The following is a 16584-nucleotide window of genomic DNA, read 5'->3' on the forward strand; positions in this document are numbered from 1 at the left end:
GGTATCCATGAAGCAGCAATGTATTTAAGCTAGTGAATTCAATATTAAATGTTCATGATTAAGGTAAAGCATGCAGTTTTAAAGAACTTTCCAATTTACTAATTTATCTTATTGCTCTTTGTATAATTTTCTTGAAGAGTAATCCTTGCTAGGATGATAGGAGTTTAGGAGTGTGCACACATCTTTAGCATCCTATCCAAGCAGTGTTTGCAACTATGAATATCATTGCTATAAAGCATTGATGCAAGCACTGATGCCAGATGGCTAAAGACACATGTTCACTCCTGGGGCTCCATTACATATGCGGCGTCGCCTGCAAAAGCCGTCAACGCCAATTTTTGCACGGGTTTGGTATCCTATATACAGTGCCGCATATTAACCCCTATATCTGCCATCAAACCCACACCGCAAGTAATAACTAAATTATAACCCCTAAATCCGCCAACCCCAACTACCTATTAAAACTATTAACCCCTAATCCGCCATTAACCCACAACGCAAACTACCTATTAAAACTATTAACCCCTAAACCACCAAAACCCACAACGCAATAAACCCATTAAAGTATTAACCCCTAAACCACCAAAGCCCAAAACGCAATAAACCTAACCCCTAACCTAACCCCCCCTAACCTAACACCCACTAAATGAACCCAAATTACCTATTAAAGTTACTATTAAATTAAAAAAAACTTACACTACTTTAAAAATAAAAATAAACTAAGTATAAATTAAAGGGACAGTCTAATAAAAATTCTGGAGTAGACTGTTCCTTTAAGCTACAATTACAGAACAAAAAAAAGAAAATTACCAAATTTTTAAAAATTATACCTAATCCCTATGAAAATTAAAAATTCCCCCAAAATAAAAACACCCCCTACTCTAATAAACTACCAGTAGCCCTTAAAAGGGCTTTTTCAGGGCATTGCCCCAAGATAATCAGCTCTTTTACAACAAAATACACAAAGCCCCCTAACAGTAAAACCCCCCACCCACCAAACCCCCCACAAATAAAATAACCTAACACTAAAAACCCTAAACTACCCATTGCCCTAAAAAGGGCATTTGTTGGGCATTGCCCTTAAAAGGGCATTTACCTATTTTACTGCCCACCCTATCTAAATAAAATGAAAAACAAACAAACACCTTAAAAAACTCTAAGTCTAAGCCCCAGGTTGCTACTCACCGTTCCTGAAGTCCGGCGGAGAAGGTTCTGTTCCAGGCGGTGAAGTCTTCTTCCAAGTGGCGACCTCTTCTTTCTTCTTCCTGGAACATCCTTCGTGGAGCGGAGCTGAAGACTGAAGACCGGCGACCCTTGAACTGATGACCGGTGACCCTGGAACTGTAGACCGGCAACCCTGGATATGAAGACCGGCCACCGCAGAGTCATGGAGCGTGGAGGATCCTCTTCGTACAATCTTCGCCGCACACTGGATAGAGAATTCAAGGGATGCGATTAAAAATGGCGTCACTTGAATTCCTATTGGCTGGTTTGATTCTTCAAATTCAAATCAGCCAATAGGATGAAAGCTACTCAAATCCTATTGGCTGTTCAAATCAGCCAATAGGATGAGAGCTACTGAAATTCTATCGGCTATTCAAATCAGCCAGTAACATTTCAGTAGCTCTCATCCTATTGGTTGATTTGAACAGCCAATAGGATTTGAGTAGCTTTCCTCCTATTGGCTGATTTTAATTTGAAGAATCAAATTAGCCAATAGGAATTCAAGGGACGCCATTTTTAATTGCATCCCTTGAATTCTCTATCCAGTGTGCAGAGAAGATCGTACGAAGAGGATCCTCCACGCTCCATGGCTCCGCAGTCGCCGGTCTTCAGTTCCAGGGTCGCGGGTCTTCAGTCTTCAGCTCCTCAGTCTTCAGTCTTCAGCTCTGCTCCGCAAAGGATGTTCCAGGAAGAAGAAAGAAGAGGTCGCCGCTTGGAAGAAGACTTCACTGCCTGGAAAAGGACCTTTGCCGCCGTACTTCAGGAACGGTGGGTAGCAACCCGGGGCTTAGACTTAGGGTTTTTTATTTATTTTTTATTTTATTTAGATAGGGTGGGCAGTAAAAGAGCTAAATGCCCTTTTAAGGGCAATGCCCAACAAATGCCCTTTTCAGGGCAATGTGTAGTTTAGGGTTTTTAGTGTTAGGTTATTTTATTTTATTTGGGGGGGTTGGTGGGTGGGGGGTTTTACTTTTAGGTGGGGCTGTGTATTTTGTTGTAAAAGAGCTGATTATCTTGGGGCAATGCCCTGCAAAAAGCCCTTTTAAGGGCTACTGGTAGTTTATTAGAGTAGGGGGTGTTTTTATTTTGGTGGGAATTTTTAATTTTCATAGGTATTAGGTATAATTTTTTTCAAATGTGGTCATTTTCTTTTTTTATTTTATGTAATCTTAGATGTTTTTATTTTCTGTAATTGTAGCTTAAAGGGACAGTCTACTCCAGAATTTTGATTAGACTGTCCCTGTTATTTATACTTAGTTTATTTGTATTTTTAAAGTAGTGTTAGGTTTTTTTAAATTAATAGTTACTTTAGTATTTTGTAAATTAGGTAATTTGGGTACATTTAGGGGGTGTTAGGTTAGGGGGGTTAGGTTAGGGGTTAGGTTTATTGCGTTGTGGGCTTTGGCAGTTTAGGGGCTCATACTTTAATCGGTTTATTGCGTTGTGGGCTTTTATGGTTTAGGGGTTAATAGTTTTAATAGGTTTATTGCGTTGTGGGTTAATTGCGGATTAGGGGTTAATACTTTTAATAGGTAGTTTGCAATGTTGGGGTTGGCAGATTTAGGGGTTAATAATTTAGTTATTACTTGCGGTGTGGGTTTGATGGGGGATATAGGGGTTAATAGTTTAATTAGGTTTATTGCATTGTGGGGTTTGTCGGTTTAGGGGTTAATACATTTATTATTAGTAGTGAGAGGGGGGATTGCGGCTATAGAGGTTTTTACGTATCAGGCTTATTTTTGGTAGGAGTGTTAGACTGTTACGGGAGAATTGATATTTTCTTTTCTTTTCATAGGCGCCGGCAGTTTCTAAAGTGCCGTAAGTCACTGGCGACTCCAGAAATTTGTATTTACGCTCATTTCTGGACATCGCTAGTTTATCCAACTTACGGTACTTTATGAACTGCCGGTGGGGTTTATGTAATACCCTGATGTGCAAGGTGAAATTACGGGCGGTGCGGGTTGCTGAAGCCTGCCCCGTATATGTAATCTCGCCCCTGAGCTCACGTAGGATTACTCTATAACAAAGGATGCCAATAGAACTTAGCAAAATTGATAACAGAAGTAAATTATAAAGTTGTTTAAAATCCAATCCATTTAAGTTTAATTTTGACTTTATCATCCCTTTAAATGTCTCCATTAACAAAACCACACATGAGTAGACAGGGTAAGGTATTTATAATAAAAAATAAATTACTCGAGGGGGCGGAGCTAGCCAGCCAAGGAAATGGCCGCGGCTTGAAATGGCTCCTGTGCCCTGTCTGGCTGAGAAGTGTTAATCTGCCATAACCGGGAGAATAATTTAGCCCCGATTTGTTACGTAGCCCAAGTGAAGAGAGGGCTGTCAGATGTGAGGCGGGGGCGCGCTCGGTAATCTGTTTACAACAGCAGATGCTGTGCGTGGCTTGCTGGGCCTACATGCACCGGAACTTCATGCAATCTACAGACGCGGCTTGTATTTACAGCGGCAGCTGAGGAAGAGGTAGTATGAGTGTATGGGACACTGCCTAAAATTAAAGCTGTCGGCTAGCGAACATAACACGGGTCTGAGCTCAGAGACCGCAATTGTTTAGAGTCACTTAACAGTTTAAAACACTGCGTGGCAGAGGCCCATTAACGAGAGAGAGTATATTTTAGCTGCACGCGGATTTATGAAACATGGGTGATTAAGATCAGTAACTGAGAGACCTATATGTGCAGACCTGCAATATCTAAGAAATGCCTATATGTCAGAGAGGCATTATATGAAGCAACACTTAAGAGAAAATGCTATGCTCAAGACTAGTGTGACCGAGTTCAAAGGGCTCTATCCGTCCTCATAATATGTTTATGACTGAAAGGAATATTTATCTGTGATTCCACATCTATACTTGTAAATTACATGCGACACTGTATACAGCACAAGGGGTAAGGTTTTCAACTTGATTTCTATTCCACTGGAGAAAAGGCCTACGCCACAGCCTGACGCCTGAAAGGGATTTTACACATAATTATTATTTGTTTACTGCGCAACACAGCAATACCCAGGTATTAGGCTTAAATCACAAGAAATATACGTTGGGCAGTGATACATGTCGCAGCTCCTAAGCCACAATAAGTAACATAGTTCTGTGAACACCTTATCAAGGTTCCTTTGCCTGGGGCGAGCCTTACTGCACAACCCATTAATGTGCTGGGTCCTCATTTGATATTAACCTGTGCAAAGGGTATCTTTAAAGTACAGACTTGGACATTGAACAAGGCAAACATGTCTCCTAAAAAAATTAACAAAAAAGGGACTGTACCAAAACAAAGCAGTCAGACTACTCCCTCAGTTAACAACTTTTTTAAATCGGTAGAGGTCAAATCTACAAGCTTAAATCCCAATGAAGATCAAGACTCTGCTGCAGCATATTCATCTTCAGAATCGGACTCTGAAACTATGACAGACACCATTACAGTGCCTAAAGCTTTATTTGAATCACTCCCCTCAAAAAAAGATTTCTCGGCTTTAGTTCTGCAAGTTAAGCAATGTATCAAAGAGGAAATCAATGACCTAAAGAAAGAAATGTCTGAAATAGGGCATAGAGTGGAGGCAGTGGAAACTACCCAGGATACTCATACTACGGCAATATCTGATCTACATACCACTATTCACAAACAGAATGAAGTCATACTGGGCCTGGAAGAAAAAATTGATGATGCCGAAAATAGAAGTAGAAGGCATAATATCAGAATCAGAGGTGTCCCCGAATCCATACCGCCATCGGGCCTAGAGCAATATCTACAAGATCTCTTTTACTCGTTGAAACAAACAGAGTCCCCAGTAAAGATTGAGATAGACAGAGCCCATAGGGCACTTCGCCCTAAACCACTAGACACACAACCACCTAGGGACATAATTGTATGAATAACAAACTACCAGGTCAAAGAAGAACTTATGAACTTGGCTTGTGAAAAACAACCTGTCAAGTACGAAAATGCTGATCTCCAATTTTACACTGACTTGTCGCAGAGGACCCTTCTCAAAAGAAAAGAACTTAAACCTTTTACTATGCTTCTTAGGAAACTAAATATCCCATACAGATGGGGGTTTCCCTTTCAGTTAATTATCCCCTGGCAAGGAAAGAGATTCATATGCACTACACCAGGAGACGTTAAGCAGATCTGCAAGGCCCTAGATGTTACACCTCCTGTGATAGAGGAGGGAGAAGATGCACAAAACCAACACAAACCGGGACTTAGTACTAACCCGCTACCTCAGAGGCGGGAGTGGCAGCAGGTACAACAGAGAAGAACACGCAGACTGAACGCGGGCAAACAAAATAACCTGCAGGAGAAAGAAGGTTCCTGAGCCGGATAAGCTGTATCCTTTTATATATGTTTGATATCTCAGTAATATTGCCATACTACCATACATGTTCTTCTTTCCCAGGAAATAAATGTGAAAGACTTTCTTGTGATAACGGACAATTTGTGTTGCATAGGTAGTCATGGTAATGCTAAAAATAGGAATTTGAAAGACTAGAGACTCTTACTTGCTAGCAATATGTTATGCTAATAGTTATGTTTCACAGGTCCAATGTTAATCCTTTTTCTTCTTTTCAGAGGCCGATAGGCTGGTTCAAATCAGTTTAGTATTTAACTCAGAATTGTTTACTTTATTTTTATTGTTTTTCCTTCTCCCTGTTAAAATGGGATAGCTGTACTACTTTTACTCTCAGCCAGTTGGGAGATATATTCTCTTATAGTTAAGATAATGTATTGTACCCTTTCGACTAAGAAAGGGGTAAAATGTTTAGTCACTTACTTTTTTATAATTTTTTCTTTTTTTAAGGTTACTACAATGTTGCATATGCATAAACAGGTGTGCTCGGAGTGTTTCAGAGGGAGGTATGTGAGGGCATTATCTAAACACAGGGTCATATAGTACAAAAGTAGGTACAATGAATAGAAACACTTCACAGGCTTTTACAATTATATCTCAAAATACAAAAGGGCTAAATTGTCCGAATAAGCGTAGGATGGCACTGTTGGATCTCCATAAGAAAGGGGGCCAAATCCTCATGTTACAGGAGACACACTTTAAAACTAAACACATACCCAAGTTCTTTTCATCTAACTACCCACAGCACTTTCACAGTTCACACCCAGCCAAGAAAATTAATGGTGTCAGTATATTAATTCACAAGTCACTTGCCTTTAGTAAAATACATGTAGAACAGGACAAAGAAGGCAGGTACTTGTGTGTAACAGGTTTTCTTTTTGGCAAACCCATCACATTGGTGAACTTATATGCACCCAATAGACGTCAGAGCAAATTTATTAATGCAACTACTAACTCTATTTTAGCTCAGACCAAAGGTTCCTTGATTATAGCAGGCAACCTTAATGTCCCTTTAGACCCCCAGATCGACTGCTCCAACCCCAAAACCAGACAAAAAATTCCAAACATGCAAAGCATCTGGAAAAATCTTAAATTGCTTGGGGTACATGACTCATGGAGATATTCCAATCCCCAAAAAAAAGACTTCACATTTTTCTCGATCCCCAATAGTTGCTATTCTAGATTGGATTACATATTTGTGGATCACTTAACTCTTTCATACCTGAAAACAGCTGAGATCAGACATACCACCTGGTCAGATCATTCGCTGGCATTATGTGAGATAGCTTGGCCCTCAGCTCCGCTTAGTACCAGTGGAGACTAGATGAATCACTCCTCAAGGGGAAACAGCAAGTAAAGAGACTAGCTAAACATATTAAATCATATTTCACAATTAACAACACCCCAGATATACACTTTACAACAATATGGGAGGCACACAAGAGTACAATCAGGGGCGAACTCATTAAACTTAAAGCATATATAACAAGAAAGAGGAGAGAAGAATGTACCACTTTAGCTAAAGAAATTGCTGATTTAGACTATCTACACAAGCAATCCCCTGACAACAACCTTGTTTTGGATAACCTTAATTCAAAGCGTGCACAACTAAATAATTTACTCCAGATAGATGCTCAAAGACAACTATTGTCCTTCCAACAGACATTCTATAGGGAGGGCAACAAAGCAGGGAAATGGCTAGCAAGAGCTTTAAAGCATAGACAACAAAAAACATACATACACTCAATTAAAAATGAGTCAGGGAAACGGTTAGAAGACACTCATAAAATAGCTGAAGTATTTAAATTTTTTTATCATAAACTTTATAACTTATTCCCAGACAGGGAGGATACAGCTCATAGTCACACATGCCACCAATACCTTTCTAGTATACAAATACCACAACTAAGTAGCGAGCAAAGAGAGTCCCTGAACCAACCCTTTACCATTAAAGAAGTATTAGATGCTATACGTACCTTAAAATCTAGCAAAGCGCCAGGCCCGGATGGTTTCTCGGGCCTGTACTATAAAACCTTTTCAAAATATCTTGCCCCACATTTAACCTCCTATTTAATCACATAGCGGAAGGTTATAAATTTCCTGATACCATGTTACAAGCACATATCTCAGTATTAGAAAAACCGGGCAGGGTGCCTGATGTCCCCGCCAACTTTAGACCAATATCCCTACTTAATACAGACTTGAAACTATATGCAAAAATTTTGGCCTCCCGCATAAATCAATTTCCCCCAGAACTAATTCATCAAGACCAAGCAGGTTTCGTACCCAATAGAGAGGCGAAAGACAACACTGTGAAAGTACTTAATCTTATAGACCTTGTTTCCACTACTAACATACCAGCCCTCTTAATCTCCACTGACGCCGAAAAGGCATTTGACAGACTTGACTGGACTTATCTACAAGCGACTCTTAGTAGATTTAATTTCCCCGACCAGTTTATCCAAAAAATTATGGCCCTATATTCTAATCCAACAGCACAGGTGAGAGTGAATGGGACGCTCTCTGAACCCTTTGAAATCAGAAACGGGTCGAGACAGGGTTGCCCTCTATCCCCATTGTTATTTATTTTATCACTTGAACCACTCGCAATTAGAATCAGAGAGAATCTGCACATTAAAGGAATTATAGCAGGAACTAGACAGCATAAAATGGCAATTTACGCAGACGACCTCCTACTGACGATAACTGACCCACTTAGATCTATCACACATGCAATGACTGAGCTCTCCTCTTTTGGCAGGGTATCTAATTTCTTAGTTAACATGACAAAGTCAGAATTTTTACCGATTAGGATCCCCCAACAGACGCTAGAGGACATCAGAGCACTCTGCCCCTTAAAAGTACAAACCAACCGTCTTAAATATCTGGGAGTCTTTTTGACTCCAAACAGTCAATCAACACGCAAACACAACTATGGGGAACTAATTAATGAGTTTCAGTCCCTGACCTCCTCTTGGCTTCTAAAAAATATTACGTGGTTGGGTAGAATCCAAGCAGCTAAGATGGTACTACTACCTAAAGCATTGTATATCCTACAGACCGTACCGGTCCAGCACATCTCCAGGGAAGTAGATATCTTGCAAAAAATATTGAATGACTATATATGGAGACGTAGACCACCGCGTATTAATAAAAGCACGATTTATAAAGTTCCTGAGCAAGGTGGCCTAGGAGTCCCACACCTTAACTCATATAAACTTGCGATATCTCTTCAGCGTGTCCTGGAGTGGTGCGACTATGAGGGAGATAAATCTAAGGGGTGGGTACAAATAGAAACAACAATAACAAAAACGAGGAGAGGCACCGGGTAGTTTCACAAGCAAAAACGTCCTTTATTAAGGTAATAAAACACAACAGGAGACACTTCGGTTAAAGCTTTAAACCTCTGGGGCAAAGGTGGAAAGGCGGTACCCCACGTACCCTGATGCTGACATGTTTCGGCAAATGCCGTAATCGTAGCTAAAGGGTGTAAGCCTAATTACTTATTTAAAGTCACAGATCACCTGTGATAGGTTAAAAAACTCATATGCTACGTGGGTGACACCCACCTCCACCTATATATTATACACCTGCCCTAATTTAGGATGTAAAACCATACTATCCACTATGTGCAAAGATTTTTATACATTATGAGCAAACCAAATAAATGTAATATTAATAGTGTCATTCACAAAACATTCCTTATCATGTATGTGTGAGTGAAACAGTAAAGAAAATGCAAAAAAGAAAGATGAATGTTAAAAATAAAAAATACACAAATACAAACCTATATATACACAATACTGGAGGCACCAGAGAATTATTATCATCAGCTTAAACATGTTAGCATTTTTGTATGTAACCATATTGCTCTAATACCCATATACTAGGATGCATTGGATGAGGTTTGCTAACATCCAATATTGCATAAGCTAACCGTGTGCTATGAAAACAGGACAAGGGTGGGTTATATATCTATGTAGTATTCCTATATTAATTCATTTGCTTACCCAAGTGATTAGTTACTTAGGGGAAAGGAAAAATGTATCCATAGATATACTTGTACGTATGTCACAGCATTTGGTGTTTTATCGCGAATACACAGGCTAACACCAGAAGTTAATTTGGTCGTATTCAGAATTAAGCCCATTGGGCACCCTGGTATGCAGCCTGTGTATCCAAAACACCTCCCTTTTAAGGAGCAAATTCTCCCTATCACCTCCCCTATTATGTGTATTTACCACTTCGATAATTGTCCATGACAGTGTCCCTGGATCTTTATTATGTTTTATCTTGAAGTGGTTCACTAGGGGGGTAGTGAGTTTGCCTTGCTTGATATCATTTATATGTTCCCTTATCCTGGTTCTGACTTGTCGAGACGTTTGACCAGTGTATTGAATGTCACATGTGTCGCAGCTGAGGAGATAAACTGCATATGTGGACCTACAATTGAAGAGCGCCCTGTGTGCAAATGTCTCACCTGTGTATGCACTCCTAAATATATTGCCCAATTTTACATGTCCACACGCTATGCAGCTACTAAAACTGCACTTGTAAACCCCTTTGTACCTTAACCAAGAGGATGTATTTGTTTCATCTTGTTTCAATTGTGTTGGGGCTACATAATTGCCTATGGTTTTGCCTCTTCTGAAGGCAAACCTCACATTCTGTGTGGCAATATGTGCAAGTTCATCATCAGCCTTCAGCAATGTCATATGCTTACGTATAATGTTGCACACCTGATAGTATTGCCTACTGAACTGAGTAACAAACGTAAGCTGTTCAGATTTAGTGTCACATACAGGTTGTTTCTCACTGAGTAGGGTGGCCCTTTTTATGGCCCTTACTTCCTCCCGGGCCTTACATATATCCTGTCTATGGTACCCTCTCTCTTGAAACTTAGTAACCAGTTCAGTTTCGTGCTTGAAGTGTTCACTATCCCGGGTACAATTCCTCTTAACCCTGGTGAACTGGCCCTTCAAGACTGACTTGAATACCTGTTTTGGGTGGCTGCTATGAGCATGTAAGAGAGTATTTCTGGTTATTGGTTTTCTGTAAAGCTCAACTTTTACATGTTCTGATTTCACACCATGTAGGGTAACATCCAAGAAATTGATGCTAGTAGATCCAAACTCATGGGTGAACTGTAAACCAGCATTGTTAACGTTCAAATACTCTGCAAATTTCTCTGCTTCCTCCACACTCCCATCCCAGACAAAGAACAGATCGTCTATATATCGACGATAATAAACTATTTTGCCCCTTTGTCTGTTTTTATCCCCATAGATGTGGCACAGCTCCCACCAACCCATATACAGGTTGGCGTAAGAGGGAGCAAATTTTGCTCCCATTGCTGTGCCACACCTCTGGAGATAAAAAACGCGTTTCAAACACAAAGAAGTTGTGCGTAAGGAGGAATTCAGTGACCCTGACAACAAACCTGGTGAACTCGTCACTGTATTCAGTAGATCTCCTTAGGTGACACGAATTCTGCCCACACCAATACTATTGGTCCCAAATTCAGAGGTGTATCCAAATTTTACCCCATTCAGTCGAGGGGACCCATCCTGGAAAAATTCCAGCGGAGGGTGGAGGAAGACTTAAACAAATTGGCATACACCTCTGGCTTTGAAACTAAAGGTAACCTTAGTGCAAAGGAAAGAAAAGCACTTAAAGATCTAAGTGAAAATAAGAACTTGGTGGTGAGGGCAGCAGACAAGGGAGGATCTGTTGTTCTAATGGATAGGGAGTTTTTCACCAAAGAAGCCCTACGGCAACTGAATAATCCCAAACAATATACCATACTGGACTTTGATCCCACATCTAGGTTCCTAAAGGAACTTTCACACCTGATTGATGATGGGATGGAAGGGTTTTTTTTATGATGGCACTAGTGATTTCTTATATATTAGTCACCCCAGAATTCCTACCTTCAACCTTCTCCCTAAGGTACATAAGACCTTGGAGAATGTTGAAGGCAGGCCCATCGTCAGCGGGATAGGTTCAATGTTGGAACCATTATCCAGATGGTTAGATTCCCTTCTACAACCCCTAGTGGGGGAACTCCTTAGTCACCTGAGGGATACTAAACAACTCCTTACAGAGATAGAAATGATATCTTGGAAAGAGGGCTATGGCTGGCTATCAGTGGATGTTAAGTCATTATATTCATCAATTCCACATAGTTCAGGTTTGGAAGCCATAGCCTTCTTCCTAAGGAGATCTACTGAATACAGTGACGAGTTCACCAGGTTTGTTGTCAGGGTCACTGAATTCCTCCTTACGCACAACTTCTTTGTGTTTGAACGCGTTTTTTATCTCCAGAGGTGTGGCACAGCAATGGGAGCAAAATTTGCTCCCTCTTACGCCAACCTGTATATGGGTTGGTGGGAGCTGTGCCACATCTATGGGGATAAAAACAGACAAAGGGGCAAAATAGTTTATTATCGTCGATATATAGACAATCTGTTCTTTGTCTGGGATGGGAGTGTGGAGGAAGCAGAGAAATTTGCAGAGTATTTGAACGTTAACAATGCTGGTTTACAGTTCACCCATGAGTTTGGATCTACTAGCATCAATTTCTTGGATGTTACCCTACATGGTGTGAAATCAGAACATGTAAAAGTTGAGCTTTACAGAAAACCAATAACCAGAAATACTCTCTTACATGCTCATAGCAGCCACCCAAAACAGGTATTCAAGTCAGTCTTGAAGGGCCAGTTCACCAGGGTTAAGAGGAATTGTACCCGGGATAGTGAACACTTCAAGCACGAAACTGAACTGGTTACTAAGTTTCAAGAGAGAGGGTACCATAGACAGGATATATGTAGGGCCCGGGAGGAAGTAAGGGCCATAAAAAGGGCCACCCTACTCAGTGAGAAACAACCTGTATGTGACACTAAATCTGAACAGCTTACGTTTGTTACTCAGTTCAGTAGGCAATACTATCAGGTGTGCAACATTATACGTAAGCATATGACATTGCTGAAGGCTGATGATGAACTTGCACATATTGCCACACAGAATGTGAGGTTTGCCTTCAGAAGAGGCAAAACCATAGGCAATTATGTAGCCCCAACACAATTGAAACAAGATGAAACAAATACATCCTCTTGGTTAAGGTACAAAGGGGTTTACAAGTGCAGTTTTAGTAGCTGCATAGCGTGTGGACATGTAAAATTGGGCAATATATTTAGGAGTGCATACACAGGTGAGACATTTGCACACAGGGCGCTCTTCAATTGTAGGTCCACATATGCAGTTTATCTCCTCAGCTGCGACACATGTAACATTCAATACACTGGTCAAACGTCTTGACAAGTCAGAACCAGGATAAGGGAACATATAAATGATATCAAGCAAGGCAAACTCACTACCCCCCTAGTGAACCACTTCAAGATAAAACATAATAAAGATCCAGGGACACTGTCATGGACAATTATCGAAGTGGTAAATACACATAATAGGGGAGGTGATAGGGAGAATTTGCTCCTTAAAAGGGAGGTGTTTTGGATACACAGGCTGCACACCAGGGTGCCCAATGGGCTTAATTCTGAATACGACCTAATTAACTTCTGGTGTTAGCCTGTGTATTCGCGATAAAACACCAAATGCTGTGACATACGTACAAGTATATCTATGGATACATTTTTCCTTTCCCCTAAGTAACTAATCACTTGGGTAAGCAAATGAATTAATATAGGAATACTACATAGATATATAACCCACCCTTGTCCTGTTTTCATAGCACACGGTTAGCTTATGCAATATTGGATGTTAGCAAACCTCATCCAATGCATCCTAGTATATGGGTATTAGAGCAATATGGTTACATACAAAAATGCTAACATGTTTAAGCTGATGATAATAATTCTCTGGTGCCTCCAGTATTGTGTATATATAGGTTTGTATTTGTGTATTTTTTATTTTTAACATTCATCTTTCTTTTTTGCATTTTCTTTACTGTTTCACTCACACATACATGATAAGGAATGTTTTGTGAATGACACTATTAATATTACATTTATTTGGTTTGCTCATAATGTATAAAAATCTTTGCACATAGTGGATAGTATGGTTTTACATCCTAAATTAGGGCAGGTGTATAATATATAGGTGGAGGTGGGTGTCACCCACGTAGCATATGAGTTTTTTAACCTATCACAGGTGATCTGTGACTTTAAATAAGTAATTAGGCTTACACCCTTTAGCTACGATTACGGCATTTGCCGAAACATGTCAGCATCAGGGTACGTGGGGTACCGCCTTTCCACCTTTGCCCTAGAGGTTTAAAGCTTTAACCGAAGTGTCTCCTGTTGTGTTTTATTACCTTAATAAAGGACGTTTTTGCTTGTGAAACTACCCGGTGCCTCTCCTCGTTTTTGTTATTGTTGCTAACTGGATATGCTTTAAAGGCACGGGTACTCACATTTCCTGAGCAGCAGTGAATCACCCCGGTAAGACACAGTACTACGCTGGAATAACGGTCTCCTTTGGCCGTGGACTTTCCTCACCTGCGGATCCTTCCGCTCCCAGTTGTGATGTCACACAGTTCCGGACTGACCGTACACACGCTGAGACGCTGTAGGGACCCAAGCCGCGGCTCGACTTCCAGGCTACTACTGTGGATGCACAGAATTCTGAGAGAGGGGATCTAGAGCAAAGAAGGTTCAAGGTGGGTCCCCAGAATCAGCGTTTCATAAGCGTATTGATTGCAGGTCGTATGTATGCACACGGAACATTTGGGGGTCATTGTAATGTGAGTTGAAGCAGGTGTCATATACTAGGGGCGTATTCTTATATAAGCAAGCAACTACAACAATACGCTTACAGGTGCTGCAAACTCTCTTTTGCTTGTATACAAATAGAAACAAACATGGCAGACACAACTCACTTAGGAAACAAATGCTGGAATATCCAGGCACTAGGGAATCCTACTGTCTCCCAGTCCTCCACGTCTAACGAGACCTGGAGGGACTGGCTACATGTCCTCAAGACATATCCAAAAATTTCTTCAAAATATTCCCCACTTACAAGCTTGAAGAGAAGAGCATATGTGCCACCCAAATTTCCCCAATACAGATCCACACCTTATTAGAAAACAACAAGGTAAAATCCAAGCAACAAATAGACTCACTATCAATCCCCTTTTTCGCTTCTTGGTTTAATTACCACCAGGCGAGACATTTCCTACTCACACATAAAAGTAAAGCAGACTTTATGCGACCTTTGACAAAATTTGAGCAAGCATGCTTGAGTGACTTAAAGGGTCCCAGATCGGTTTCTGCACTATACAAGATGGTTTTGGAGAATAGATTTCCGAATCTGCCTTCATACACTGCAGGGTGGGATAAAGAGCTTGAAACGACTACATCCACTAAAGATTGGCAGTTAAGATTTGAGAATTTATCTCATTCAGCTCACTCTGCAAGAGCGAAAGAGACAAACATTAAAGTTTGTATGCGATGGTACATGACCCTAGCCAAAATTAAGTGCATTTTTAGAGGGAGTTCAGGCAACTGCTGGAGGGGTTGTGGCCTACCAGGACATATGACACATATTTGGTGGGATTGTGAACCTATCAGAAATTTTTGGTCAGCAATTTTCCAAGAAATTAATGCAGTATTACACACACAAATTAACCCGAGCATAGAATTAGCACTTCTCCACAATGATCCTCCCATAACATGCAAAATACGCAAACAGCTGTTTTATATTATGTTAAACACGGCAAAACAAATGATACCCAGATGTTGGAAAACAACCAAAATCCCTACTGTTGGTGACTGGGAGAAATTAGTCAACTCAGATATGGTATTAGAAAGATTTCATTATCTCCAAATAGGAGGTTTGGCCTTTTTTGAAGACATGCTACTCTTGTGGGAGTCATATAAATATAAGCCCAAGTAGGATTGACATAAATGATCTCAGTCATGTATGCTATTTAATAGCTTCACATAACAGGACCACACTACTTCCCAACAAGCGCTAACTTAGATATAATGTAGCAATATCTCTGACACCCGAGCACATGCGACACCATCTTTAACATTGTAACCTACCATGTTGTTGTCTTTATTTCTGTTTTGTTCATTTGTTTTTGTTTTTTCTTTTTCTTTTGTTTCAAATGAAGTTTAGTATTGACGCGTAGTGGTTTTGTTAAATAGAGGTTTAGTCATATGCACTCTGATTGTTGTAATACTCTTCTGTGACAGTCCTGCATTCAAGTGCATAAGCAAACAAAGATAAGCGATCTAATGGAGTTATATTTCCTCGGTTTGCCAAAGACATTAGCCCGGATGAATAGACTAAAACTCACATGGACTGGCTACTTGAATCCTGATGCTTGGGAGGTTTTCCTTATACCTCTCTGACCTAAGTACTGTGCAATTGCAACTTGCTAACCTTTATTGTTGGAAAAATGCTTTTGTTGTATTTCATGCATATAACTTAATAAAAAATAAATATATTTAAAAAAAAAAAAAAAAATTACTGGGTAAAATCTTGATAGTTCCAATCATCCAAATAGGTTGCTATTTAACAAGTCACTTGGACCTAGATTATGAGCTTTGCGTTAGAGGCTGTGCTGTGCTAATGAGCAGTTTATGCTCACCGCTCACTTACAGACATCGCTGGTATTACAGGTTTTTACAAACCAGACAAGAAGTGAGCGTTGAGCAAAATTTTGCTCATTACTGCACTCCAATACCAGCGCTGCTTACGTTAGCGGTGAGCTGGTGTAATGTGCTCGTGCATGATTTCCCCATAGAAATCAACGGGGAGAGCCGGCTGAAAAAAAGTCTAACACCTGCCAAAAAGCAGTGTAAAGCTCCTTAACGCAGCCCTATTGATTCCTATGGGGAAATACATTTTATGTCTACACCTAACACCCTAACATGAACCCTGACTCTAAACACCCCTAATCTTACACTTATTAACCCCTAATCTGCTGCCCCCGACACCCCCGCCACCTAAATTATACTTATGATCCCCTAC

At 40.4% G+C, this 16584-nt stretch overlaps 1 protein-coding gene across 1 annotated transcript in view; it reads left to right on the top strand.

The window, feature by feature from the left end:
- The window catches only part of THEMIS (thymocyte selection associated), a 208275-nt gene that overhangs the window by 37606 nt on the left and 154085 nt on the right, over positions 1-16584 (top strand). The window lies entirely within an intron of this gene.

The sequence above is a fragment of the Bombina bombina genome, chromosome 4 (assembly GCF_027579735.1).
Source record: "Bombina bombina isolate aBomBom1 chromosome 4, aBomBom1.pri, whole genome shotgun sequence".
NCBI lineage: Eukaryota > Metazoa > Chordata > Amphibia > Anura > Bombinatoridae > Bombina > Bombina bombina.